General features: G+C 44.7%; 1 protein-coding gene across 11 annotated transcripts in view; it reads right to left on the bottom strand.

The window, feature by feature from the left end:
* SOCS6 (suppressor of cytokine signaling 6) overlaps positions 1 to 26,689 on the bottom strand; it is a 58,489-nt gene extending 31,800 nt beyond the window's left edge. For 2 of the 11 annotated variants that reach the window (XR_006195052.1, XM_042909595.1), the window contains exons 1-2: positions 26,598 to 26,689; positions 21,117 to 21,291 (exon numbers count right to left, since the gene is read on the bottom strand). The gene's annotated coding sequence lies outside the window, so the exon portion shown is untranslated. Of the gene's footprint in view, positions 1 to 15,846; positions 15,998 to 16,552; positions 16,619 to 17,095; positions 17,697 to 20,000; positions 20,058 to 21,116; positions 21,292 to 22,604; positions 22,977 to 26,597 lie in introns of those variants that run through there. The other 9 variants (XR_006195046.1, XR_006195047.1, XR_006195048.1 and 6 more) reach the window with 9 other exon arrangements.
* Positions 26,690 to 27,075: the final 386 nt, after the last annotated feature.

The following is a 27,075-nucleotide window of genomic DNA, read 5'->3' as shown; positions in this document are numbered from 1 at the left end:
GGCAAGGCCAGGGCGGCCCCTATGGAGGCGACACAGCCCAATCTGCTGTCCACATACACTCTGCTCTTTCTCGCATCCAACCGACAAACCGTGGGAACAGTAAAACCCTGAAATGCTGCCCACCCCACTCAGTGAAAAACACAAGTCTCTACAGCGGTAGGGCCCGAGCTGACAGGACTCTCCGGTCTTTGCACGACCCGCCCTCTCCACTCCTCCACTCGATGCTCTGAGAATGCCACAAACACGCTGCCCTTTGGGGCACCGGTGCCGCTGCAGATCCACACGGCCGAGCCCGCAATTCCTTCCAGTCTTTGCTCAACTGCCACCTTCTCAAGGTCACCTGCCCTGACCCGGCACGTCAGCTGCAATACAGACCCTCTTACCCTCTTGAATTGAGTTAGTGTTTTCTAGCATACAATAAAAGTTTCTCATTTCTTCCGCTGCCTTTCTGCCCCTCCAGACATTAAAAAAGAACATAAGCTTCACAAAAGCAGGGATTTTAACTCCACTGTATTCACTGATGTCTCCTAAGAGTCTAGGACCATTCCAAGGGCCTAGGAGGTGCTCAGTAATTGTGAGTAAAACCATTTTATTTATTTTTTATTTTTATTTTTTAACATTTATTTATTTTTGAGACAGGGAGAGACAGCATGAACGGGGGAGGGTCAGAGAGAGGGAAACACAGAATCTGAAACAGGCTCCAGGCTCTGAGCGGTCAGCACAGAGCCCGACGTGGGGCTCGAACTCACGGACCGCGAGATCATGACCCGAGCCGAAGTCGGACGCTTAACCGACTGGGCCACCCAGGCGCCCCTGAGTAAAACCATTTTAAACATGCAAACCTAATCGGATGCCCTGCCCGCCTACGCCTCCCACACTCCCACCCTCAAGCCATAATTTGCCATTTTTCAGAATAAAGTCACAAAGCTCCTTATCGTGCTCAATAAAACCCTACAGTCTGGCCTTTCTCTACTTGGTCCTTTTGCTCCACTCACACCGGAAGTGCTCATGTTCACCACATCCTCACTCTACACAGAACTTTCAACGTGCTGCCCCTTCGATCTGAAATGCTCGCTCCAGTCTCTTCTCCAACTAACGCCTTCACACCTCACGTTATCCACCGACTCCTCGGGGAACCCTGCTCTTCCTGAGTAGGTGACATCCCCTGATTCCAGGATCTCGTAGTCCTGCACACTTCTCCCAGGATGTGCACTTAGATCTGTCTGTACAACTACCTGATTAACGACTCTCAGCCCAGCAGACCATCCATACTCCACGTGAAAGCAAAGACCCCGGCAATTTTTTCCAACATCTCAACCCCAGCTCGCAGCGTGTACCTGGTCCAAAGAAGGTACTTGATACAACTGCATTCAGCGCACAGCACAGTGAAACGAACGTGGACACTGCTCCACACGACAGGCGACCTGATGCCCACGACTGCCCCAGCAGCAGGCCTGGTGACTGACTCTGGGGTGACTCACATTCACATCTCAGTTGACCTCACGAGGGGCGCCTGGCTGGCTCGGTCGGTTAAGCGGCCAGCTCTGGGTTTCAGCTCAGGTCACGATCTTGAAGTTTGTGGATCCGAGCCCCACGTCAGCTCTGTGCTGACGGTGAGGAACCTGCTTGGGATTCTCTCTCTCTCCCTCTCTCTGCCCCTCCCCTGCCTGCTCTCTCTCTCAAAATAAGTAAATAAACTCAAGTTTTTTTATTTAATAAAACAACCTCGCTAAATTTTGGGTTCAAATGGTTTCTACTTCCCGCTACTGCATCCATTTCGTAGAAACAAAAGACTGACAACCACAGTAAAAGTATTTGGTAATTATCTACATGATAATCATTCCTCCTTGAACTGCCAATCCATATGTAACTCAACACTAACGTTAAATAAACAAAAATCCTATGCATTAAGAACTATAAAAAGTTCTATTAGAACATATGGCCTTCTCTCTCTTCCCTTCATTTTCTAGGCAAAGATCACTCTGGAATTTTTAAGAGTATCTGTTTTTCTGTTTGCACTTCCAAAAATATATGCCATCTTTTTATAGGATTACCATCTGTCTCATCATGCCTAAGTAAATGTTCTGAATTAGTTTTACTGCTTTTCTAATTGTAAAATTCGAAGTTTACACATATACTTGAAAATGTGTATAAAAAAGTTCAAGGGAAAAGGTTTTAGACGAGCATACGTGATCTGTATGGGCCGCAGATAACGTCTTCAAATAATTTCACAGACTCTTTTTTTTAAGGAATGATTGGACTTAGTCGTGCTGGCCATTAAAACACCTAAAGAAAACATTTAAAATACAACATGGAACAGCTACTTAACATCAACAAATAAAATAGTTTTGTTATTGTCAGTTTAACAAGTGAGGAAACTGGGTCTCAGAGATTGAAAGCTACCCAACAAAGTTAAATAATCCGTCATGAGGAGACAGCAGATGTGCAGCCTGAACCCGGCTGCCACCTCGAAGCTCACGTTCTTCCCCTGCAACAAGCCGCCAGGCCAGTCCTCCTGCTGCTATATCAGGGTTCCCCCAAGTCTCCAGGCTGGGGACCTCTTTATCCTCGTCCAAAGCATAGACAAGAAGCTTTGTCTAGGTGGGTTCTATCTACTCAAATTTACCCTAGTAGAAACTAAAACTGAGACTTTAAAATATTTGTTTTTAAATGATAATATACTCATCACGTGTTAATGTAAATAACATTTTCCCAAGAAATAAATGTATTTGCCCAAACAATAAAAATTCAGCGAGGGAAGTGGTGCTGTTTCACATTATTGTAAATCTTTTTTCTGTCTGACTTAAGACAGCAGGACTCTCACGTTTCCATCTGCCTTCAATCTGTTACATTATGTTGTTTCAGTTAAAGTGTAAGAAGAAAATCCAACCGCCTACAGATATATATCTGGGAAAGGGAGAAATATTTCCTTTAATAAACTTCTCATAGAACTGTGGATATTCTTTCCTGTGATATTATACCAAAAATCAACAAGTGATAGTTCCTTAAAAAGTTAGCTGCATTGGGAAATCTGAAACCCTTTCAATAACTTTTTACTCTATTACATTCAAATCCATTGGTCTAGCTTGCATTTTGAATCAATCCTCTAGGTATGTACGATCTTAGAACATCAGGTATTAGAGATTTCATAATATAGTATCAAAAAATCACATCTGTTAACATCACCATTGATCTCATCAGAAAAGTCTCAGCACTGGGAAGCAGGTTAAGCTAACAGAGGTAGACCCAAGTTCTCCACAATTCTATGTTCGCTTGAAAGCTTGGATGTATCACTGACACCAATCCTGTCAGTGAATTTGTGAGAAAATATCTACTAAAAGCTCAAGCTGAAAAACCATGGTTTGTCCACTTGCCGGGAGCCGATCCATCCAGCCTTTCTGATGGCACAGCCCGGGTGGTTGGCAGAAGGGCAACACACAGCGACCCTCCGAATGGGAAGCTACTGGTATCCCTCCTCTTACTCATCATGGCCATCCCCATGGTCCAACTGGCACTGATGATTCAAAAGAAACCCATGGGGGCAAACTCGGGGATATTTTTCTGGGGATGACCCCCAGGACAAAAAAGAAACCTTATATACAGCCGGTGCCACCCCCGCCTGCCCGTCCCCTACCTAAAGGAAGGAGAGCCCCATATATCTCTCAGCCAGGGAGGGGGGCAAGTGGGTTCGAAAGCCCCACTCTGGCAACAAAGCAATGTCTCTATGGGTAGAAGTTACTCAAACCCCTAGGCCCAACTGGCCCCCAGGAGGCATTCCAGAGCATAACTGGACCCGGTGGGTTAAGGTACAGAATGGTTCATTAGTTCCTAGGTATACACTGTCTCTCTGGGAGCGCATAAGGAGTGGGTTCCTAGGGCCCTCTTGGCTCCCTCCCGGCACTCCAGACCAAAGCGAATACTTTTGTTCCTTGTACCGCAAATGGTTCAAAGGAACAATTAAGAAGTCATGTCCCTGTAAATGTTCCACTTGAGGTGTTGAGAGCTAGATGACCTTTCATGAAAATAGCGAAGCAAACGCTTTATAAAACTATAAATAAACGTAGATACGTAATGAAAGTAGTATGAAGAAGTTAATCAATAAGCAAAAAGGCAGGAGGAAACGTTACAAAGAAATAACCATGAGGTTCCTTAATGGGTGATTACACAAAGGAACGTTTTTAGAATTAGGTAAAGCCGAGAAGCATAGGTGACGCACGCGACAAGGAAACTGCTAACAAATATAATGCCACGTTTGCCACAGTAAAGCAGCCAGTCGAACCCACTGCTCTTGTCTGTGTCCATTTGTTATTTTCGCCGACGCCTCTCACCCTTCGGGAACCCCTGGACCTGCTGGGGCTGGATCTCGGCATCAACTATTCTCTTATTAATGTTTGTTTTATTTTTAAAGTAAGCTCTACGCCCAATATGGGGCTCGAACTCATGACCCCGAGATCAAGAGTCCAACGTACCACCGACTGAGCCAGCCAGGTAAACGTGGTGTTTCACGAAACAGGAGCTATCTCAGCAACTACAACAACAGCACAAGGCTCCCTTCTTCGGTCAGCATGTGGAAGAGAACATGTTCTACACGTTTGCATCTCATCATAAGCATTCTGAAAAGATGTGTACACAGGGTCAAGATTCAATAAATGCAGTCATTTTTACAGCTTCATCAGTGACATTCTTAAATGTAACTGTAATTTTCTTTTTACCACAAATGTCTAGAAGTAAGGAATATAAAACTGCTATGAAAGGGGCATCTCGGTGGCTCAGGTAGTTGAGCACCCAACTCTTGACTTCTTGACTTCAGCTCGGATCATGATCCCAGGGTTTTGAGATCAAACCCCGCATTCATTCTCTCTCATTCTCTCTCTCTCTCTCTCTCTCTCTCTCCTTCTGCCCCTCTCCCTGCTAGCATATTCTCTCTCAAAAAATAAATAAAAATATTTTAAAAATTTTAAAAATCATTACTTTCTTTAAAAAAAACCAAAAAACTCCTATGGAAGTTTAATTCCATCACAACAGTTGGTGCCACTCCTTGTCCGTGGAAAGGCACCTTCAATTTTACCCACCATTGTTTTTGCCCCCTTGGTAAAAATGGCAATGCAGTGAAAGAGGCAAATAATGTTTTAGCATTATTATCAAAGAGGATCCACAAACCATACTTGGAGCTACCAGCTTACAAGAACAAAAAGACTTTAATGGAAGCAAGGCATCCACACAAAACATTAGCAAGATAAAGAGTTTCACTGTTGTAAATATCTCTCTGCCCTAAAGGTTGCCAGTTTCTTAGCAAGCCATGGTTCATGACTTTCCACTGCAGGTCCTTGGATTCTTCTCCATTGTTCCTGAATCTACACTACTTGCCATTAACTTTATAAAAAAGTTTCCAGATAGAAGTAGAAAGTAAGGAAAATAGACTATATAATAAAAGAGAAAATAAGGGCAATGGCCAATATAACATGAAATATGATAGAATTTAGGTCTCAGTGTTGGTTATGCCATTAAGTATGAGTGGGATAAACTCAACTATTAGAAAAAAGATTTTCAGATCTGATTTTAAAAATCCAGGGGCACCAGGGTGGCTCATTCAGTTGAGTGTCCAACTCTTGATTTCAGCTCAGGTCAGGATTCCAGGCTCATGAGATCAAACCCCATGTGAGGCTCCGGCTGAGCGTGGAGCCTGCTTAAGATTATTTCTCTCTCTCAAAATAAAAAATAAATAAAATAAAACAAAAAAGAAATATTTTTAAAAATCCAGTCATATATAGAAACACATTAAAAACAACCATCTCAGAAAGTTTCAAAATATGGTAAAATCTCTATTAGCCACCTCTATTAAACTATCCTCTTCTTCAGCATTCCTGTGATCATTCTATACTATCAGCTGAATTATATTTACTCACATTCTATTTGAGATCGGGAATGCGATCAGTCTTTGTCAACAGTTATATCCCCAGTACCTAAAATAGTACCTGGACATGGCTGATGTGCACCCTAATTTTTCTGAATTTAAATTCACTGCATGTTTTAAGCATGTAAACAAATTCTGTTTTAAAGTTCTTCCTATGAAAACAGTCAATTGATTTGTAAACACTAAATAAATGCAGCTGGTTAAAAAAAAAAAAATCTTCTGCAGACTTAAGTGTAAACGAAACCACTCCAAAAGCCTAGAAAAAATTACTCTAAACAAATCTAGCCCTTTGTACAAAGATTGCTTTCCTGGGGTGCCTGGGTGTCTCAGTCGGTTAGACGGTTAGGCATCTGACTTCAGCTCAGGTCATGATCTCACAGTTCGGGAATTCGAGCCCCGGATCAGGCTCTGTGCTGACAGCTCGGAGCCTGGAGCCTGCTTCGGATTCTGTGTCTCCCTCTCTTTGCCCCTCCCCTGCTCACGCTCTGTCTCTCCTCTCTCAAAAATAAATAAACATTAAAAAAAAAAAAGATTGCTTTCCTTTTTTTCTTTTGAGAGAGAGACAGAGAGACAGAGAGAGAGAGCAAGCCCGCGTGAGCCCCAGGAAGAGCGCAAGTGGGGGACGGGCAGAGGGAAAGAGAGAATGCTAAACAGGCTCTGTGCCATCGGACCCCAATACCTGGCTGGATCTCAGGACCCTGAGATCAGACCTGAGCAGAACAAAGATTGCTTTTCAAATGTAATTAACTTCTAATTCTACCTTTCGAAGTGCCAAATTGGAAACTAACATATAATGCATTATTTAAGGACAGATTCTACATAATTCAGGCTGACAGAGTTCAGTCAACAGATACAGAAAAACACTGGTCCCACATATGGACATTAATGAAAGAGTGTATATCTGCTTGTCTGAATTCAAAATAAAATGTTTAGGGGCACCCGGGTGGCCCACTCAGTTAAGCAACCAACACCTGATTTCAGCTCAGGTCACGAGCTCCTGGTTTGTGAGCTGAAGCCCCACACTGGACTCCGTGCTGACAGTGCCCAGCCTCCTGGGATGCTCTCTCTGCCCCTCCCCAACTTGCGCTTCCCACCCCCCCCCCACCCAAATAAATAAACTTTAAAAATACAATAAAATGTCTAAAAGTACATGGATCCATACGTCAGTGAAGTTTTCCAATGAACTGACAAACGCCAATCCTAACTGCTTCAGGAAAAATATTCTAACAGAAAAGAATGAAAAAGGAAAATGCTATCAATAAGAAAGCTAGGGTAACAATAATAACATAAGACAGCGTTACGTTCAAGAAAAATCGTCATACAAAAATAAAACAGGGCACATTACATAAGGTATAATCCACAAAGAAAATAAAAGTGCCAAAAATCTTTACACACAAAATGGAACAGCATTAAAGTATCTCTTTCGGCCCAAGAAAATAAAATAAACAAAAATGAAGGATATAGATTTAAATTACATAATTACTTTTTCTATTGGGATTCTATCCTCTAAAAAGTGAGAATATATCTCCTTTTCAAGAACTTATGGAATTGTTACTAAATGTAACAACAGAGTGGGCCACACTGAAAATGTTGGCAAATTAAAAAATCAGAAATACCTCGGCAAGTGACTACTAGCCACTTTACTAGACAATAAAACTGAAAAGGAAAGCAGAAAAAATAAGTAAAAATTACCCAACATTCTCTTGAATCAAAGAAGAAATCTCAATGAGAACAAAAATGGCATACTCTTCATAAACATAATGAAAATGCTACAGATCGAAATCGATGCGATTCTGAAAGACCCTAAAACTGTGCTCACAGAAAACTTCAAAGAAGTTTTAAACATTTACAAAACTAAACAGTAAGGAATCATAAGAAACAAACTATGCATTCAATTCAGGGAACCAGCAGTTTGAGCCACAAAAAAAAAAAAAGAAAGAAAACGCAAATTAATGAAATAGAAAATAAAAAGTAGTAGTAAACAAGAGTTGATTCTTTGATTAAACAACAAAAAGTTGGTGAAAAACTGGCTGCTGTAGTCAAGGAAAAGGGAAAAACACATTATATGAATATTAAAATGAAGACAGTAGTAACTACAGATCTGTGAGAAATCAAGATATGTTAAGAGTACTTTGAAAACTCAGTAAAAATTGGAAACTCAGATAAAATGGCTAATTTTGCAGCAAAACATATATATTACCAAAATTTGCACTAGAAGAGATAGGAATCCAAAAGAGGCTAAAAGCTGTCAAAGAACTTGAGAAAGTTCTCAAAGAACTACGAAGGCCCTCTCTTTCTTCAGGGAGAAAAAGGGACAAGTCAATAAAGACATTAAATACTCACTAAACTACGTCAGGACATAGAAAAAGAAACCTCCCAAATTTATTTCTGAAGCCAAAGAACATTAATATCACCACTGGACAAAGACAACACATTAAAAAAAAGCGAAAAACAAAACCAGAAACACCCACTGATCTCACTGATGAATGCTGATATATAAAACTTTTTTTTTGTATTTATTTATTCGGATAGAGGGGGCAGGCAGAGAGCGGGAGAGAAAATCCCAAGCAGGCTCAGCACTGTCAGTGCAGAGCCCAACCTGGGGCTTGATCCCACGAACTGTGAGATCATGACCTGAGGTGAGATCAAGAGTCAGATGCTTAACCAACTGAGCCCCCAAGGCGTCCCTGAAAAACAAATCTCAAATATCAGCAAAAAACGGGGTGTCGAGGGAAAGGATTCAACTAGGTAAGGCGCATCTCAGGACTGCCAGCACGGCTGAGAACTTACAAATTTATAATTTACCATAGAGCAAAGGAGCAAAATCATATGACCACAGCTATAAATCACAAAATGGATCAGAAAAAAATGACATCAACCCGAACCCCCTCAAAAACACTCCTTCAAACAGAAGTAGATGGACATTTAACATGCTATATATAACAAAACTAAGATTCACATGAGTAAAAAAGAAACACTGAAAGCCAACAAGGATGCCAATTATCAAGTGTTATTTAGCATTATTTCCAACATATTACCTAATTAATTAGATAAGGGTAAGAAGGAAGTATAAATATTGGAAAGAAGGAGACAAGTTGGCATTATTTACAGATGGCATGACTGAACACCTAGAATATAACACATGTGGCTGAACAGCCAAGAGCGGAAAAAAGAGGGAAAAAAAACCTCACTCCACCAACTGCTTACACAATTTATGATGTAAAAACCACTAGTAAATCTTTGCTTTTAAAAAGCTAGTAAGCCAACATAATAAAAGACTAGATTCTATTTATAATAGTTTCAAAAAAGATTCAATTACTTTTTAAACAATGTCCAGAACTACATGAAAAACTTTAAAACTCCTCAGAGGATCATAAGAGACTCAAATACATAGACACATCTTGTTTGTAGGTAAAAACAATTAAATCCTGTCAAAACATTAACTCAAGATCCCACAGAAACATCAATGATATTTTTGCAAGAAACCAGACAAAATGATATTGAAATAAACTTGGACATATGAACAATGAAAAGATTAAGAAAAAATCTAAAGGAACAACTGAGGGAGAATGAGATAGCTTACCACTGGGAGGGAAAAAAAGACTAGAAAGCCAAGAAATAGGCCAAGACACAGATGAAAAGAGTATGTGGCCAAGAGAACATGTGACACTTTTGGGGGAAGACGGATTATCCAAGAAATGATGACAAACAGGTTGGATAACCATTTGGAAGTGGTGGAAAAAGCAAGGCATTTATTTTCTGATACAAAAATACTGTGCAGAAGGATCAAATTACAAATAAAAATAATACAAAAGTTGGAGAAAACTCTTTTTGAAAATCTCAGCACTGCAGAAAGCCTTTCTATGCATAACATAAAACCTTGAAACCGTAGAGGAAAAGATTGACAATCTAACAACGAAAATTTATAAATTTCTGGACAGCCAAAAGAATGGCATAATTAAAGCCCAAAGATAAACTGGAGGAAAACTGCAAACACATGACAAAGAACTAATTTCTGTAACTCAGACTGTGCTCTTAGAAATCAGTACAAGAAAGGCACATTATCCTGTAAGCAAATGGGCATAATATACAAAAGAACAGTTCACAAAAAAAGAATAACAGAAGTAAGAATGGCAAGAAAACGAGATATGAAGAGGGAGGGGAGAGGGAGGGGGAAGAGGGGGAGGGAGAGGGAAAGAAAACAAATTCAAGTGACCCATCACCATCCTAGAGGAGCCTCCATTCATTCCTAACAAAGAAATTAAAGAAATCTGGGGTCCTGGGAACTATTCCGTATCTTGATTGCCATGGTTACATAACTGAATACACTTGTTAAAACTCCACAGACTTTAACTGTAGATATATTCAATCTCAACTTTAAAAATCCACTGAAAGATGGGCACCTGTGTGGCTCAGTCACTTAAGCATTTAATTCTTGATTTCAGCTCTGGTCATGATCTCACGGTTCGTGGGATCAAGCCCCGCATCGGGGTCTGCACTAACAGTGTGGAGCCTGCTTGGTATTCTCTCTCTCCCTCTCTCTCTGCCCCTTAACCACTCATGCTCTCTCTCTCAAAAGTAAGTAAATAAACATTTTTCTTTTAAAGCCACTGAAAAGGAAATTTAAAAAAAACGAGGTAATATATTTTACCGCTGAGTCTGAAAAAAGGTACATCAGTAACAATGTTGGCAAGGGTATGAAAAACTGAGCACTTACTTACTGTTGAAGTTTAAACTGGCACAATTTGTGGAGAATTATTTGAAAATGTTTATCAAATTTTAAATTCACATATGCTTTAACCAAGTAATTACGTGATTAGGAATTTGCGTTTTCAATATATACTCATGCCAAAGCAAGGACATATGGAAACTGATGTTCCCTACAGCATTAAATCTTTTCAAAAGCTAGCATTACTTGATATGTACCCAGTACTGGTAAGTACAGACCACATATTGGCCTGATACATGCCAGGCTTTGGTTTAAGCCTTCAGAATATAGTGCATCCCATTTAACCCTTCTAACCCTGTAATCCCAGTACCGCGCAGGAAGCAGTGTCACAGAGTGGAAAGCACTCCTGTGGAACCTGAACGCGCGACTCACATACTTCCTGGCTCCACCGTTTAACAGTGTGTGATCTTAGAAATAACAGTGTCTTCCACTCAAGTTGGATGCTGTGAGGTTTAAATGTGTCCTTACAACACCACTTAGCACATATCAGGCCACACAGGTGTTTGCAGCTAAGAGTAGTAGTAAAAACAATAATAAACCCACTCTATGGATGGGGAAGCTGAGGCAGAGATTAAGGGACATGCCTAAGATCACAGAACGGATTCTACAGAATGAGCCCATTTAATCACTATGCAGACATTTACGGAATGATTTATTTTGGCAAAAATGCGGAGTTAGTTAGCCTAGAGATCAGGTAACAAGAATAATATACATCGAAAATCAGTGGACTGGTTTAGTAAGTTATAACCCAGCAGTACGATGGAGTATTATGCAGATAAACAAAGAGGCCCAAGATACACGGCTGGTGGAGGGCAAGCTGCAAAGTGAAACGCTAACGTGCACGGTCCCGGTGTGCACGTGTTTATATGCTTACGTACACGGAGTGAATCTCTCAAAGAACATCCACATATCGATGATTACACCTCTAGTGACCAGGGACAGGGTCAGGAAGGCCAAGAGAGCGCCGTTTTCTACCCAGGTATCCTCTGCTTTCAAACTGTGCCTTAGGCCATGCTGCTTTCACAAAAAGACCTACATCAGTACCTGCTTTGGCCGACTGGAAGAAACCCAGAGAGGATTTCTGCTTTTGCGGAAAAGGCGAAAAGCAAAACTAGCATTCGGTGTGTGTTCTGCAGTGGGCCGGTACAGAGGCGGTAGGAGCGGAGCCACCCAGCTCCTTCCCCGGGAACCCCGGGAACCCCGGGAAACACACTCAGCATCTCAGCATCCAGCTGCCAGAGCTGTGAACTGTGCGAGCACGTGTGCTTTATCTCGATTTATTTTGTGCATCTGTTTGCAAGATGTGTTCTAAGGTATCGGAGAAGTAAAAGGTTATTTTTGGGGTCTGGAAATGCTCAAAACATTTTCCATACAAATTAATGATACCTGCTTCTTCAGTTTGCACCATTTTGGCTTACAAAAGGTTTCATAGGAATGCTCTGCTTTCAGACAGTAGGGGAATCCTGCATTAGATCTTTCTGTACCCAGTAAGCGCATTTCACTTTCCTACAAAACCACCACCACCATGCTGCACACTGAGAAAACAGGCCTGGGGGCTCCTGGGGGGGCTCGGCTGAGTGTCCGACTCTTGATTTTGGCTCAGGTTATGATCCCAGGATTGTGGGATCCGGCCCCACGTTGGGCTCATGCTCAGCATGGAACATGCTTAAGATGTTCTCTCTCTCTCCCTCTCTGTCTCCCCCCCGCCCTTCTCCATTTGCTTGCTCTAAAAAAAAAAAAAAAAAAAAAATTGGGGGCACCTGGGTGGCTAAGTCAGTTAAGTAGCCAGCTCTTGATTTTAGCTCAGGTCATGGTATCACAGTTCATGGGTTCAAGCCCCACATGGGGCTCTGTGCTGAGTGTGCAGCCTGCTTACAATTCTCTCCCTTTCTCTCTTAAAAAATTTAAATTAACAGACAATAGTCTGTCTAGGGAAAAGAATATGTACTTGTGTGTTTCAGTAACCTCTTAGCAAGAAAAGCAGGGCTCTGATGCCCTCAGGGTCAAAGGTCTCACAGTTTTCCTCATCCATCTTTCCCTAAATCTTCCCAAACCGTTCTCCATTCTCCCTAGCTGCTAATCTCAAGATGCAAATTCCTCCCCTTCATGCCCTGTGTCATTCCGTGTACCTCACTCTCACATTTCAGTCTTTTTGCTTCCCTATTCACCACGGGACCCTTCCAGTGGCTCTGCTCCCTACAGATACCAGGAACGGATACCTCATCCAGCCCCAATCCCCGACACCTGACAACCATGCCCCCCTGGGGTTCGCCCCATACAGCAAGTGCTGCTCAGATTCTCATCGTTCACGAGGATTTCTCTAAGTTTCCTTAACTTACGCCCATCTCTGTGCCTCCCTCTTCTGCCTCATTGATCACTCCAGGTGACATCCTTGTCTTGACACTGATAGAACACGGCACCTGCTTGAAAAGTCTAAGGAGATTAGCCTCCAGCCCTAGTAAAAACACGGGGATGACAGATGAAGTCCTTCCCCTCCAGGACCCTTGGATTCTAGTCCAGAAGGTAAGCAAACAGACATCTGCAGAAGACTGAGGGAAGCGCTGTGGAGGAAGTTATGTCCATCCGCGTCCAGAGGACACCCGGGAAGGAGAGGAGCCGGTCCTGCCACCACTCTCAGCACCTCTGCTCCCAAAGGACTTCCATTAGCAATACCAGCACATCCGCCGCCCATACGGAGGTGACTTCGTCCTTAAAGATGCACGTTAGTCTTCGTGAATCCTCACAAGAGCTCTATCTGCAAGGTACTATCTTCATGTCCATTTTATAGAAGGGCAAGCCAACCCTTAGGAAGTTTAACAATTTGCCCAAGTCACAGGGAAGGGGCCAAGTAACAGACAAGCGCTGACACGGGGTGCATCATCTAGAAACGTCCACCTTTTCTGACTGTATTAGCATAACACCAGGGACGGGTGCCTAGCGACACAGAGCACGGATCGCAGGGCCACACTGCCTGAGTTCAAATCACAGCCAGCGTTTCCTAATGACCGGGACATCGGCGCTTCAGTTTCCTCATCTGGAAACGGGAGTCAAGCAAGTATTCTCTCGGCATGACAGAACGAGAAGGCTGATAAATCCTCTCTCCATCACGCTGGTCGAACAGCGTGCAACCGAGAAACCTACTTCAAGAAAACTACTCAACTTCAGGACTTCGTTCAAATTATAAACTTTTACGCTGCAAAACACATCAAGAGAGAGCAAGTCACAGACCAGGAAAACATATTTGTGTATCACATATCTGATAAAGCACATGCACCCAGATAAAGAACTCTTTAACTGAATAAGACAACCGATGCTTTAAATGGACGGAAGAGGGGCACCAGGGTGGCTCAGTCAGTTAAGCGTCTGACTTCGGCTCAGGTCATGATCTCATGCTCTCAGGTCTGTGAGTTTGGGCCCCAACAGCTCAGAGCCTGGAGCCTGCTTCGGATTCCGTGTCTGCCTCTCTCTGTCCCTCCTCCACTTGTGCTGTCACTCTCCATCTCTCAAAAATGAATAAACCTTAAAAAAAAAATTTAAATGAACAGAAGACAGGATCAGATCAAAGACGTACAAATGGCTAATAAGCACATGAAGAGGTGCTTAATGTTACTGGTCATTAAGAAAACGTAAATTAAAGCCACCGTGATACCACACACATTGTAAGCAAATATGCAGAGAAACCGGAACCACGCTGGTGGGAATACAAAATGGTGTGACGTTCAAACATTTTTCTGTTTTCTTTATTGCGAGGAAAATGATTAAACGAGGGATTAAATACACAGAACAAAAAGATTTAAGACACAGCAGGTACATTTCAGACACCTAGAAATCAGTCCACATCAGTTCGTATGAACCGTCTACCTTCTTTTTCCTACAGCTGTACAGTAACTTGTATCTTGACTTTCTTCTTTTTGTGGCACCATGAGGAAGTTCCTCATTTTACTTCAGTTGCCTGGGTCTGGCTTCTTTCATCATGTGCCCCTTTTGTTGTCTTAAGAAATCCTTCCAGTACTGAAATCATACACTCTTTCTCTATTTCTTATAAAAGTACTGAAGTTTTGCTTTTCACGTGTACATCCTTGATTAATCTAGTATTGATTTATAGAAAGGATTAATTTGCGTTTTTCCACACGGACAACCAACTGGCTCAACATGTGCACAAAAAAATACTGACCCTGATAAGAATCAACGAAATGCAAATTAAAATAGTAATGACCTTTCACAACTCATATCAGCAAACGTTTTTCTAAATGATGATATTTATCATTTGAAAATGTCTTAATATAGTTGTAAAAAAAAAAAAACTTGGTTTATGCAACTCTTAAAAATATTTATCTTCTTTGGGGGTGCCTGGGTGGCTCAGTCAGGTAAGTGTCCGACTCTTGATTCTGGCTCAGGTTATGATCTCTCAGTTTCATGAGTTCGAGACCCACCACTGGGCTCTGTGCTGACAGCGCGGAGCCTGCATGGGACTCTCTCTTCCTCTCTCTCTCTCTCTCTCTCTCTCTCTCTCTCTCCCCCTCCCCTGCTCGCTCCCACAGTCTCTCTCTCAGAATAAACTTCAAAAAAAGTATTCATCCTCTTTGACACCATAATGCCGTTTTTATAACTCTTCTAGAAATAACATAAAACCAAAGCATAACAATGTCTCCTGCATTATTATATATGATAAAAAATAAATTTTAAGAATCAGAAACATTCTAATTTCCAACAGTGTGAGAACTGTAAACAAAATTCTAGCACATCTACACAATGGAACTTTAGGGAACCGCTAACATTGAATTTATACAGGGTTATAAATAACATGAGGGAGAAGTTCATATTGTTCATTTGTTAAGTGCAAAAACACAGGAAACAAAATCATATGTACAGTGTGGTCTCGATTATGTAGAAAGAATAGGGGGGAACAGCAGACCAGAAAGAAATAGAGCAGAACTGCCATCTGGAGCACAGAATGCTCTGTAAATACTGTTTTCAATACTTTATTTTCAAAATATTCTATAACGAATATAGAATTTTTAAAAGAATAAGGTCTCGGGGCGCCTGGGTGGCTCAGTCGGTTGGGCGTCCCGACTTCGGCTCAGGTTGTGATCTCGCGATCCGTGGGTTCGAGCCCCGCATCGGGCTCTGTGCTGACAGCTCGGAGCCTGGAGCCCGCTTCGGATTCTGTGTCTCCCTCTCTCTGACCCTCCCCTGCTCACACTCTGTCTTTGTCTCTCTCAAAAATAAAAAAAACAACAAAAAAATTTTTTTAAAGAATAAAGTCTGTGAGTTTGTTCGTTCTTAACTTACTTTTTTAAAGGGTATGGTGAGTAAAATGCAAGGCCTTTTCTTGGCTTTCAGTTTGGCCATGACTGTACAAAAACATAAATCAACAGGTAAGAATATTATATTATTTTTCTTTCATTAGAACCCAGGCAGTCTTCTCTTTCTGCTCACCCCACCGAAAACAAGTTTCTGCCAATCTGACATTTAATTGTGATGAGTGCATACAGGGTCTGGCCTGAAATACTCAATCTAAGCTTTGCAGAGTTAATTAACACAGACGTAGTATAGACTACGAACTCGGAACGAGCAATAAACCCACCAGCGTTTCAATGACCCTCTTGACTCCTTGCTCGGTTTACATTCCCTGCTAAATCACAGTCCCTCGTAGCATATACCCTCAAGTCCCTTCCCCACGCTCACTCTGAAACGCTCGCCTGGCCAGAGGCGGCACTGGCGACATGCAGCTCAGCCCACACCACGCCTGACAGGGAAACGTGGCTGGAGAAACACGAAGCCACTCTGCCGGGCCCCACTGCACAGTCCTGACCGTGAAGCTCCCAGGTGGCGCCTTAATGCCGCCTGGAAATCACACCGCATTTCTACTCGGCCCCCCACCAACCAGCCCACATCTTTCCTCACACCTTTAACGCTTACTCCTCCATCTTTAGTCTCGGCCGATGGCCCAGCTTCCTACTTCACTGAGAACACTGAGGACGTGAGGAGAAAATCGGACAGAACCATCCTGTTACTTTACCGACCCACACACCTCTCCAAAGCCCCCGCCGCCATGGACCAGACCTCCCTCATCTCCCAACCATTTCCCCGCTCTACCGGATCACTCCTAAAACGACATTTCCCATATACCTGTACAAGCACACTTGTCCTGACCCTCCTTTCTCCGCCAGCTGTGGTCCCATCTCTTTAATCCCCTTTGCCACACAACACCTTGGGAAAACAGGCACACGAGGCCTACTATTCCCTTTCTCCCATCTTCCCTTCTGCCCACACCAGAGACCTCTAGCACGCCAGACCTAGACGTCTAGCTCTGGTCACCGCCACCCATGACGTCCCCACTGCCAAGCCAGTACCCGTCCTCAGTCCCGACCTGAGATGCTCTCATCAGTCCTACTCAGACCGCTGTGCCTCCAATCCCTTCACTCACGCCCCACAGTGACGTCGCTCACCCTCACGCCCGAAACACCACCGCTGTGTCCTCCACTCCCGAATCTGCATCTTTATTCAGCCTGGTTTCGGGCAGCTCCCTCCTCGACACGGCCATTCACTGACTTAGGGATATCCAAGGTAACATGTTCCAAAATACACTCTGGCTCTTTCCGGTCCCAGCCCCAGATCTGCTCTGCTTGCAGCCTTTCCCTCTCTGGTCTGCGGTGACTCCATCCTTCCGACCGCTCAGACGAAAACGTCCACAACCATCCGGGGCTCTCCTCACACACCGCATCCAGGGTCGCGTCTCAGCTACTTTCGAGATGTACGCAGAGTCCGATCACCTGTTACCGCCACACTGCTCCACGCTACTAGTCCGTCTTGTCCACGTTACTTAACTGCCACCCAACTCGTCTCCTGCTTTCTCCTCTGCCCCGACATCCCCTTCCCAACACAGCCCTGGTGCATGGGGACTTGGCACGAAGGCTGACGGTGCCGCACCTGCGTAACGAAGTCCTGTATCTCTGACCCAGGGGCATCATGTCCTGCGGCAGCACCCATCAAGGCTAACTTGCCGGCTTGAGCACAGGGTGAGATTTCCTACTCGTCAGTTCTTCACGACTACGTGTAAATAAAGATAAATGAAAAGTCGTTACGAGAACTGCTTTGACTTCTCTCAGGGCCTCTAGATCTTACACAATGAGCTTCATTTTAAAAAGTAACACGAATATTTACACGGTTACAAAGGTAAAGAAATTTAAAGGTAACAAAGTTAAGAAAAATGGACTTAAAGTTGCCATATAATTTCAAATTTAGTGAGTTAAGAAGCTCTAGTAAATTTTCAAGTGATAAATAAACTCCCACTTTACATCTATTTATTTTTTAAAGAGAGAGAGAGAGAGAGAGCGCGCACGAGCGAGCGCACAAGTGGGGGAGGGGAAGAGAGAAGAGACACAGAATCCGAAGCAGGCTGCAGGCTCCGAGCGGTGAGCACAGAGCCCGACGCAGACCCCACGAACCGCGAGATCGCGACTTGAGCCAAAGTCGAACCCTTAACCGACTGAGCCACCCGGGCACCGCAATACACTCCCACTTTATAGGCTATTGACACAAAACTAGAGGGCAGCACTAGAACCAGTCTGCTGTGTGACACTGAGTGAATCTCCTCCCTGAGTCTGTTTTCCCACATGAAATAAAGAGGTTGACCTCTAAAGCACATCCACCCCTAAAAGTACCTGATTCAATGGAAGTAAAAATGTGCAGAGACTTAGAAATTTAACCTGCAGGGAACAAATTTTCCATGAGCATTCCAAAGCATCTTTTTAACTGTGTCAAACATATTTCTATTAAGTTGAATATGAAAATGTTCATAAATTCAATCATTTAAAATGCTAACGAACTGGCTCCTAAGAACTGATTAATGAAGCAAATTCACTCTCCTTTAATTTTGTAATTCAGATTTTAGTATTTAAAAATTTTTTAAGTAGCACACTCGGGGTGCCTGGATGGAGCATACAACTCTTCATCTTGGGGTCGGGTCGTGAGTTCGAGCCCCATGTTGGGTTACGGATTACTTAAAAATAAAATCTTTAAAAAAAGTAGCACACCTCTACACCCGTTCATCACTGTCTATAGGTATATACAGATTAAATTTTTAAGGTATACATTTATACATTTAAAGTACACATTAAAAAGTTAAAATCTCTGTCAATTCCCTACAAAATTTCACTGTGTTCACTGCCTATGACAAAGTAAGGCCTCACTGGTTAAAGTATCCAGTAGATTAGACCCTTTGAGAATTTTTTTACAAACTACTAACAATTAAGGAAGGCCCAAAGATCTATGTTTGCTGTTGTCATTTTTATTCTGGCTTAAAAAATTGAGGCAAAAACTAAGAAAATCAATATACCGATCCTGGAAGTCCAACATCTGATGAAGAAGAGCTTCAGTCAAGAGAAGGAAACGAAAGGGAAGAAATCATAAAAGAAATTTAAAAAATTTTCCCATAACCGAACAACACAAGCTTACAGACTGAAAGGATCCATGCGATGCTCTGTACAGCCAAAGAAGAAAAGACAATATAATCAGGCACACCGTAATGAAATTTTAAAATTTAGAAGGAGAGGAGATAATAAGAAGGTACCAAAAGTTCCCCAAAAAAGAGGAAAAAAAATACATACAGACGATTGGGAAACAGATAGCAACTAACTCAGTAACACTGGAAGCTGGTGGTGCAATGTCTTCAAAATTCCAAGGGAACATTTATTTTCAGTACGGTGCACATTTACAGCCAGTGACTTCCTGCGCACCTCCACACTTCTCAGCACCCTTGCAGGGCCATGTGACTGGTTCTGGTAAATGTGTGAGAAAAGTGACATGTGTCACTTCTGGGCCAAACATTTCAGTGCCAGCATATGACCCATCGGCTCCCCTTTGCACCTGCTGTGGTGCCTCAGAGCCATGGGTGATCAACGGGGAACCGCAGGCGAAAGCAGACTGGGTCCAAAGGAAAACGGCAGAGGAGCCCCAGGCCCAGTGCGGACATGGGGAAAGTAAGAAACAGCCTGTATTTACACACACGAACCCCAGAGTTCATCTGTCACTGCAGCAGCACCCATTCCGTCCTGATTAAACTCATCACCCGGAACTGTGTATGCAGCCAGACTGGAAGTCAGATTATGTGAAACATACATGGTTTCCCACGAGGTCATTAAAAAAAACACCTCCCCCATCTCCTTTCTCAGGAAGTTATTAGAAGAATGAGCTCCATCAAATCAAGGAAGCAAACTAAAACAGAACACAGGTAACCTTGCTTAGGAAAGGGAGAAAAGAATCTCTACGTTGATGTTATAGCTCCTGCTGTTCACCCTGTTTGAGATAACGTCCCCGCCACCCAGGGCTCCTCCCAAACAAAGGTCACCTTACCAGAGCCAGCTCAACTGTGACATCATCCACAAAGACACAATCCAAACTCCCCACCACCTAAGAGCAAATGAAAACATCCTGCATCAACCACGAGAAGAGTCGCCGACATCAGACTCCATCCTTCCTGAAATCTGCTAGAAATGTGGTCCATGACTTTGAGCAGATTAGTTAACTGCTATTAGTCTCAGTCTCCTCATCATCTGTGTAAAGATGAAGCTGACCAATAATCAGAAGGTTCCTTCTAATTCTAAAATGCAGGGGTGCCTGGGTAGTTCAGTGGGTTAAGCGTCTGACTCTTGATCTCGGCTCAGGGATGATTTCACGATCTGTGAGTTCAAGCCCCGCATCGGGCTCTGCACTGACAATGTGGGGCCTGCTTGGGATCCTCTCTCTCCTTCTCTCTCTGCCTCTTCCCCACTCGTGCACATGTGTGCACTCTCTCTCAAAATAAATAAACTTAAAAAAAAAACAAAACAACGAAATGCAGTAATTCTGCAAATATACAAAACTACTAAAATCCTAATACAATTCCATGTATGTTACACGCTTACGCATTCTGTCACTCTGATATTTGGTAATAATGTTATTCCCTAAGTATATGGTTGTCACTTTCAAAAGCAATGTCAACAGATGAAAACGACTATTGTCACAGAATGAAGATATTTCCTTTAAAACCAAAATTAAGCCTTAATAAGAAACATCTCATTACTATAAACACCAAAACAAAATTCACAAAAGGAAAATCATACAAAGTAACAAGTCTACCAATGAGAATTCACCTTACGCTACAGGCATATCAGCCCTGTTGCTTCAACCATCCCGTGTTATTGGTGTACCCAGAATAACACCAATCACTGAAAAAAACCACCAGCAGGAGTGGCAAAGAGCAGGCCACCTAGGGTCCTTGATGAACACACCTTTTCTAAATAGTTCCAAAGAGTAACATTCAACTCTTAAAATTGTTTTTGATGGAAATCTCTTCTAATAGGAACCATATATTCTTTTCGTTCTCTTAAAAGGGAAACCCTAAGCACAAGTGTGTGTATTAAATACGATCTCATGCTGTCACTCAAGTGCTCTATGTAGACTGATGCCCCTTAAGATGACCAAATTTACCTGCGGGAAAATTTCAGGATGGCATAGTGACGTCTTCAGGATAACGGTTTGTCTCCCAGGCCTTCAGAGATATTCCGTCTTTTCTTCCTTCTTTCTTCTCTATTACTCAACAGTCTGCTCCCAAGGACAATGGCACAGCCACCTCTCCCCAAACATAGTCTCCAAGTGTGATGCCCTTTTAATAATTTGAAGAAAACATTTCAGTGTGATGGTTGTTAACAGTGATTTTAAAAAGATTAAAACAGCAGAAACACAAGAGCCTGGGGCTTTGCAAGCGCACGGAACCTCTGCGTTCTCCGGCTCCCTCAGACTGACTGCGCTGACCCAGTGCCAGGCAGCTCAATGGCTGCTCACGTTTGTAACCCTTACAATTCTGCAGCTGGCACCATTTAAACTTCTGTGGGCTTGTCTCGTCTTTCCTATTTTCATTTCTCTTGTCCCTTTGGTCTTACGCCCTTTCCCCACACAGGGCTTCCTTAACAAGAAAAACCAAGTCTTCCATAAAGGTTACTGATTACCCAGAATACTCCTTTTAACTAATCACAGTATATTTTAAACTAATTATTACTATTAGCACTCATTATATTCAAGGCACTGAACCCATTCATTTACACGCATTTCTCATTTAATTTTCACACCAATGCTGAGAAAGGCACTATTACAATTTTACAGATAAGGCAAATAAGACAGATTTATTTTAAAAACCTCCCCTATAGGGGCACCTGGGTGACTCAGCGGGTTGAGCTTCTGACTCTTGATCTCAGCTCAGGTCATAATCTCAAGGTTTGTGAGTTCAAGGCCTGCATCGGGCTCTGTGCGGACAGTGCAGAACCTGCTTAGGATTCTCTCTCTTCCTCTCTCTGCCCTTCCTTCTCTCTCTCTCAAAATAAATAAACTTTAGAAAAGGGGAGTGGGGCACTGGGTGCCTCAGTCGGTTAAGTGTCTGACTGGATTTGAGCTCAGGTCCTGATCTCGTGGTTCGTGGGACTGGGCCCTACATCAGCACAGAGTCTGCTTGGGATTCCCTCCCTCCCTCTCTGCCCCTCCCCCACTCATTCTCTCCCTCTCTCTCTCAAACTAAGTAAATAAACTTTAAATAAAAGTTTAAAACTAAAATAAAAACCTCCCCTATAAATTCAGAGCTGAAATTCAAGGCTAGATGCCCAGTCTTTGTGATCAGCCAGTTGGACACATGAGTGAATGTTGTTGTTATTGGGATGCCTGCTCTACAGGTAAAGAAGGTTCTTGGGGGCACCTGGGTGGCTCAGTCGGCTAAGCGTCCGACTTCAGCTCAGGTCATGATCTCACAGTCCGTGAGACTGAGCCCTGCGTCGGGCTCTGTGCTGACAGCTCAGAGCCTGGAGCCTGCTTTGGATTTTGTGTCTCCCTCTCTCTCTGCTCCTCCCCCACTCACGCACTCTCTCTCTCTCTCTCAGAATAAACATTAAAAAAAAAAAAAAAAAAAAAAAAAGACAGTTCTTGGAGTACCTGGCAGGCTCAGTCGGTAGAGCATGCAACTCTTGATCTTGGGGTTGGTGAGTCTTAGGAGCAGCCACTGAGCTGCTTGCCACGTTGGGCATAGAGCTTACTTTAAAAAAAAAAAAAAAAGCAGTTCTCATGGTGTGAGGCTACTTGGGCCACGTAGCTATAAAAACTTTGGCATTATTAGTGCTGTGATTCATTTAGCTAAGATCAGCTCAGATGGGGATAAATAAGCAACACAAAAAAAAAACACCAGATTTCTATGATCTACAGCACATCCTTGCCTTTGATGTGTAGATACCAACGTAAAAACTATAATCACTTTTTGTCCATGTCCCCACGGGTTGTGTTAGGGAGAGACAGAAGAACCACAGGCCACGGCTGGCCCATGTGGGACTTACATGTGGAGAAAGACCAAAACAAATAAACAAAATAGTTACAGACTGAAATAAACGTTATGAGAAAACATACAAACTGATAAGACCTGATTAGACAGGACTACTGAAGGAGCTGTTAGGAACAGTAAAGACTTCCCCGATGCGGTGAACCTGGCGTTAAGGTCTGAGAATGAACCAACCACAGGAAGAACATGCTAGGCAAACAGAACTACCATGTAAGATGAGGAAGCCAGAAGCAGCCTGCAACGTTAGGGAATAGAAAGGACAGAGTATAACTATTTGGTCAGACACAGAAGGGGATTCAAGATGAGCTGAAGAACTAGGCGGAAATCTTGTAGCCCAAGACGGAGAGTTTGGATTTTACTTTAAACGAAATATATATTCACAACAACTGTCAGGTGGATTTATTATCCTCACATCAGACCCACAGAAGGAATAAGACTCAGAGGAGACATAAAATGTATTCAAGGTCACAAGGCTAGTAATGCATACTAAAGAGCAAACACCTCCAAAAGGTCCTCGGTTGCAACATGAAGATTGAAATCTTAAATGACTTTATCTGAGTACGTCTGTTCTTGAAACATCAACAAGACCAACAGCCACCTAATATGATTGTTCCAACTAAGTAAAACTTAAGGTTTGTTATGGATCATCAAAGACCCAAGCCAAATGTGCCCTTAGTCCTAAAGCCTTCACTGCTCATTAGTGAAACACACCGTACAGAGTAACAAACCACAAAAACATTAATGACAGTTTCACTGTCAATACAATTTAAAACATGTCCCCACTGCTCTTTCGCCTTTACTGCCCGAACTACTCTTTCGATCAATCTAGTCACACAAGAAAGTTCCCCCTTTTTATGCCATACACTAGTACTATAAATTTCTCCCTTGTAAAAGGAGTAATTTCACAAAAGTACTCAGGCACCACAGATGTGCCATTTCCAAAACTGGAAAAAGATTAGGGATGAGGACCAAGAACTGAAATAGATAATCTTCGCTTCCCATAAAAGATGCGACAAACAGGGGCACCTGGGTGGCCCAGTCGGTCGGTCATGGCCGGACTCTTGGTTTCAGCTCAGGTCATGACCTCACAGTCCCCATGAGATCGAGCCCTCCATTGGGCTCTGTGCTGACAAGAAGGAGCCTGACTGGGATTCTCTCTCTCTGCCCCTCCCTCACGTACGCTCTCTCTCCCTCAAAATAAATGAACTTAAAAAAAAAAAAAAAAAAAAAGACACAACAAACAAAACAGCAAAAGGTGACCATAGCTTAGGTTGTTACTTACCTACCTAACTTTATCACGTATTAAAAGAGATGCACACACATCCATTAGTTGTACTATATTATAAACAACATGGGGTATCTGACCTCATACTCAACATATTCGTGTATCAACCCATTTCACATGACTGCGTATTTTTGAGACAACAGTAATTGCCACAAATTCAGAAGTGGACACAACATTTCCCATTTTCAGACTATACCGTGACTTTTTAAGATCACACAATTACTCCTATGAGCAAAATCAAAGATACCCACCGTTAGTAACATAAAAGTTTCCTGAAAACTCACCACAATGGAGAAAACTACCGGTTTTCTCTGAGGAATGACGTTACATAACAAGACAGTCTTAAGCAGACTCTTGCTTCTGTTCCCCAAAAAGGCGGCTGTTAAAAGGGACACTCAGGATGGCAAGATGAGTAGGAATCCAGTGAGTGCTGCAGAGCTTCTCCTCTGAGGTCATGGCCCAGCCCAAGTCGGCTACGGCCCAGGTCAAGGGCACCCAAACCCTTTCTCTGCCACTCCCTGCAAGGTGCTGCCTTGGGAGGGTGCCGCGTGACATCCCAGGGTGTGCCCCTGGTTCCCTCGGAGGCCATGTTAAGGCCTGCCCTATCTTCCCACCAAAAGAAGAGGAAAGGGGCAGTGCGAGGTACCCCCACCGATTTAGAAGGCACTTAAAGATGATAATAAAAGGAGAAAGTATTTCAAAAGAGATGCCAAATGGAGACCTAAAAAGGGTTAAGGGCTCATCCTTAACCAGATCAAACCGTGGACAGCACTTGCCAAACCCCAAGTTCTTCTGAGAAAGGTGAGCCAGCTTCCCCAAAGGCAGAAAACATGGAGGATGGTATCAGGGGTTGGGGCCACGTACTGTGTTTAGAACAGCGACAGATCCTGAAAGTTACAGCATTCACACTCGGTGATGCAGCATGAGAAAATTAGAGAGCACACAGGAAAAGAGGTGTCTCACAGGCTACCTTTTTGTGGTTTTTTTCTGTGAAACTTGGTGAACAACATCACTGATGTTTTTAAACAGCGCCGACTCTCCATAGCACTAAGTACTCCATTTAAAATTCATTCATTCGAATCAGCTAAGTGGATTCCACGTCGTTCTTTGTCGGTTGTTTTTTTTTTTTTTTTTAAGTCAAGATATATTTATGCTTACTACGGTTGAGAACACCTCGGATATTTCATCTCAGAGTAGACGGCAGTTTACTTTTGTTTGATTACAAAACAGAGCTGTATTCCAAGAAACACAGGCAATTAAAAACGGATTTGGTGTCTCATTCACAATTTTATTGGGATTACTACGTCCTGCGTCCTCACACAAAGTAGCACGTTGCCCTCCCCAGGGTGGACGCTCAAGAAACACCCGCTGAACCCAATTCAAACGTTCTCGGTCTCATTACCGGAAGCCTGGGTTTTACCGCATATTCCCACCTGGCCCCTAATCCCACAAGGTGGGGGCGGGAGCCCCGCGTTTCCCATTCCGACTGAACGCGAAGTTGGCATCCGGCCTGCTGCACACATTCCAAGTTCTGTGCCAGGACCTGCCACCGAGAGATGTCAATAGTTGTGCTACCTAACGAGCCACAATGGTGTCCCTGAAGTTGCCAAGTCCTGAAGCAAATTGAGAATTCAGGCCTGTGTCGGCTCCAGGGGCAGTTTCAAATTCCACAGCCCCCACATCCGCGTAAGTAAATCCTATCAGGCGGCCCCGTCACGCGCTGCACACACGGGGGGCCCCCCGCGCGACCTCCCGGCGGGCGGGGGCGGCGGCGGCGACGCGGCCTGGGCCCTCCCGAGCCCGCCCTGCGGCCCCTGGACCGCGGCCGGGGGCCGGGGCCGGGCCGCGCGGGACCGAGCGGCGGGGTGCGAGCCGCGCAGGCCCCGCGCCGCCGCCCCAGGCCTCGCCGAGCCCCGGCCTCTCCCCGGCGGGGCTGCGGGCAACAAAGGCGGAGGCCCGGCCCGGCGCGCCGCGGACAGGGGAGGCCGAGGGGTCGGGCCGGCGCCCGGCGGAAGCAGGCCTCGGCCCTCCCCGGCCCGGCCTCCCCGCCGCCCGGCCCGGCTTCCCGGACGCCGCTCCCCGCCGGCCCCCCCGCCCGCGGACCCGCCGCGGCGGCCGGGGCCTCGCGCCGGCCGGGACCCCGGGCTGCAGGCGCGCCGGACGGCCTCCCCATTCCGGCGAGCGCCGGATCCGCCCCCGCCGCCCCGAGGGGAGCAGCAGCCCCCCGCGGCCAGTTTCCCGGGTTACGGAGAAGAGGGAGCAGAAAGCAAAGCCCAGACCCAGCCTCCGACTCGGCTCCGCAGACGCTCACCCGGCGGCGGCCCGCTCCGCTTCCTCGCCCAGCGCCGGCGCGACTGCCGCGCTCGTCCCTCCTCTCCCGCAACTCCTCCTCCCGCCTCCTTCCTCCTCCTCCTCCTCCTCCTTCTCCTCCTTCTCCTCCTTCTCCTCCTCCAGGAGGGGCGCGCGGCGGCGCCTGGGCCCGTGCGCGGAGCGGCAGCGGAGGAGCCGAGCGGAGGCCGCCCCGCGCCCTCCACTCGGCCCGCGGCGCAGGCGGGCTTCCCGGCGCTGGGGGCGGGCCGGGCGGGGGGCGTCCGGGCTCCGGGGGCGGGGGCGCGCGGGGGGCGGGGACGCGCGGGGGCGCGGGCGTCGGGGAAGGGGGGAGCGGGGGCGCGCGGGCGCCTGGGTGACGGGGAGGTCGGGGGCCGCTCCGGGCCGAAGGGCGTGTGCGGGGCGTCTGAGGGCCGGGGGCGCGCCGGGTCTGGGAGCGTGCGGGGGGCGTGGGGGCGGGG

This window comes from Panthera leo, chromosome D3, assembly GCF_018350215.1.
Source record: "Panthera leo isolate Ple1 chromosome D3, P.leo_Ple1_pat1.1, whole genome shotgun sequence".
Classification (NCBI taxonomy): Eukaryota; Metazoa; Chordata; class Mammalia; order Carnivora; family Felidae; genus Panthera; species Panthera leo.
This window is presented reverse-complemented; position numbering and strand designations above follow the sequence as displayed.